This window comes from Triticum aestivum, unplaced genomic scaffold, assembly GCF_018294505.1.
Source record: "Triticum aestivum cultivar Chinese Spring unplaced genomic scaffold, IWGSC CS RefSeq v2.1 scaffold36114, whole genome shotgun sequence".
Lineage (NCBI taxonomy): Eukaryota > Viridiplantae > Streptophyta > Magnoliopsida > Poales > Poaceae > Triticum > Triticum aestivum.
The window spans coordinates 1-2,391 of record NW_025240404.1 but is presented as its reverse complement, the minus strand read 5'-3'; the positions used below and the strand labels follow the sequence as shown (position 1 = coordinate 2,391).

Genomic DNA, 2,391 nt, shown 5'->3' with positions numbered 1-2,391 from the left:
TCGTATGCACTTCTGGAATGATCTGAGAAAGGTGAGATACGAGGAGGGCACCATGCCCCACATTGCAGAGATATATTTACATTTCACCTTCCAAGACTCTGTACGGATTACTGGCATCAAACACCTTCCAAAGATCAAGGAGATTTCACTTCAAATCCCCAGGGAGCTCAATAATTTTGAGCTGCACCAGGAAGTGAAATCACACCCAAACCATCCTGTGATGCGAGTGTCATTCCGAGACCGGAGTGCTACCACCTGTTGGATATAATCACGATTAGGCAAAACTGAGTCCGGCACGGACATGTAGCCCTGGCCGAGTCGGCCGTGTATAGGTAGGATAGGTACTATATATACCTGTACGTGGTTCCCCTGTAAACTCAACTCAGATCAAATCAATAACAAATCCCAGGAGCGACACGCTCCTGTTGCAATCCATCAGCGTCTCGTGTTCACGTGTTGTGCTAGTCTAGATTGATCAAGCAAACCCGGCGGATTGCAGGTATACGTACGTGTACGTGTGCTGTGGCCAGAGAAGAATCGATCGACCTGCCTGAGTGCCTGCTTGGTTGCATAGTACGTGTGTGTTGGCCAAAAGCATCGGCCGGCTAGAACGTGTCAAGCAACCTGGTTGTGTACGTGTGCTCCTCGACGGAAAGTACTCGTCGGGCGTCGCATTGTACGGGACCAGTGCCAACACCACCGTAGGAGGATCAAATGTTGTAGAGGTGGAAGAAGCAATGGGGGAATCATCAGCTGTACTTTCCGAGCACGGAGCAGCACGAGAGAGCTACTTAGATGTGCAGACAGGGAGCGACAGGTCAGCTAGCTATTTCTGTTTGTTTTGTTTTGTAGTAGTAGTAGCTATCTACTGATGATGTTTCTTATACACTTAAAATTAATACATCGCTCTTCTCTTCTGTTTTCATGTTCCCGTAACAGTGAAGATGATCTGCGGTGACCACGAGTTTCTGGTTGATGCCTTCCGAGTTCTGATTCTATATAGGTACCACTCAAATCTTGTTTTACTTAGGAGATGATTGGTACCTACGAGAGATTAAAGAAACCTCAGATTCCAGTTCAGTGTTGTCTTATTACGTGCATTGCTATTTATGCTCCACATATAAAAATTATATTGTACGTACTATTTTGCAATCTGAATTAGCCATACGTACAATGAAGAAATTAGTGTTTTTCATAATCTTACTAATGCTGTGTAGATATGAATTCGGCAGGGCGGAAATTGTCTCAAGATCCAATGCGCTACATTATATACTGTACTACAGAAGATGCTACTGCGAAGCTGAATTTCATTGTTAAGCAACAGCATGGTGCTGCCAAACCTTCCAAGTTTTGCTGCTACGGACCTCCGATGTGCTGTGAAGCTGAGCTTAGACCTTAGATGCAGTTTGAATGTTTTTTATGCGGCGAATGGCACAGGAGTTCCATGTATCTTGTGGGCATGAGTGATGGGACGAAGACGATGGAGCAAGCTTCCAGATCTCAGATCGAGCTACAGTTGGCATCTGCTGGCCTGATGATAATCTATTCTTTGGACTTTGGAGTGGATGATCAATCTGATGAGATAACTTGCAATTGTGAACAAAAGAGTACTTTGCTTTCTTTTGCCAATACAATCTCTATGTTTCCCTTTTGTCCTTTTTTGGAGATGATCACTCTCTGTTTCTTGCTGCCATAATATTTGTACTTCATGCTCTTTGCCAGGCTTCCTTTGATTCTTCACCTCGAAATGCAGCATCACAAATTCACCTTGCCGCCTGCTTCGACCACCAAGTCGGCACAACTCAACTTTCCTATGTTATGACTGGTACATAAGTGCAAATGATTTCGGTGGCCTCAATGTAACGGAGGCGACGATCGATTCTTCGAAAATACCATGGAATGGATTATCAACCAACCTGATGCCAAGGCGTGCAATTGTTGCTACAGACTTCCTTTGTTTGCCGTACTGCCTGCTCTGTTTTCTTTTCTTTTTTTACTATTTAATTTAATTTTCTTTCTACAACAGACTATTCTCGCTTTGTTGCTTCCAATATATCTATATTTTCTTTTGTTGTTTAATTCCAGAATAACATTATCATCATTTGGCCGCCAAAAGTCAACATTATTTGCTTGGCTCCCTTTCATCTGGTGAGCACTGGAAGTTGCTCGGATATTTCACAGGCAAAACAAGGGCCACGATAATTCCTTGAATTAATATAAAAAATATATCCTTTCACTAGGAACCAATCAGCAACGAGGTCGATGCTGGGGCCGCCATCAGCGTTGCCGCCTCTGCTGCTGCCAACGAGATGAGCTTGCTCATGGGCGTCACGAGGGATATCTGGTATTTGTTTTAACTTTTAACAGACAGCCAATGCATTTGGAAGTACA

The 2,391-nt window shown here is 43.8% G+C and overlaps 1 long non-coding RNA gene across 3 annotated transcripts; it reads left to right on the top strand.

The window, feature by feature from the left end:
- Positions 1-396: 396 nt before the first annotated feature.
- Positions 397-2,383, top strand: LOC123176782 (uncharacterized). Of its 3 annotated transcripts, none has more exons than XR_006488653.1 (5): positions 397-817; positions 940-1,003; positions 1,233-1,963; positions 2,086-2,148; positions 2,241-2,383. It is a non-coding gene; the product is annotated as an uncharacterized lncRNA (long non-coding RNA). The 3 variants fall into 3 exon arrangements; XR_006488651.1 differs by having other exon boundaries at positions 1,233-1,607; positions 1,723-2,148; positions 2,241-2,350; XR_006488652.1 differs by having other exon boundaries at positions 1,233-2,148; positions 2,241-2,375.
- Positions 2,384-2,391: the final 8 nt, after the last annotated feature.